Source organism: Nannospalax galili, unplaced genomic scaffold (genome assembly GCF_000622305.1).
Source record: "Nannospalax galili isolate Female #2095 unplaced genomic scaffold, S.galili_v1.0 scaffold1383, whole genome shotgun sequence".
NCBI lineage: Eukaryota > Metazoa > Chordata > Mammalia > Rodentia > Spalacidae > Nannospalax > Nannospalax galili.
Window position 1 is genome coordinate 950,232 of NW_008350357.1, and position 286 is coordinate 950,517.

Genomic DNA, 286 nt, shown 5'->3' on the forward strand with positions numbered 1-286 from the left:
TTACAGGGTTTATACTGAGTTCAATATTGTATAACTGTATTAATTCAACTGTGAACCTAAGTATTTACAGCCACTTTTTTTTCTTTTTTTTTTTACTTTTATTTTTTACAGTTTTTTTTATTTTTTAGAAGAATCATTTCATTACAGCTTTAACATACTCAATAACAATTTCCAGAGCAAAGATACATCTATTTGAAAAGTGGCTATAAAATTTTAGGTTCATAGTTGAATTAATACAGTTACACAATATTGAACTCAGTATATATCCTGTAAGACATAAAATTGA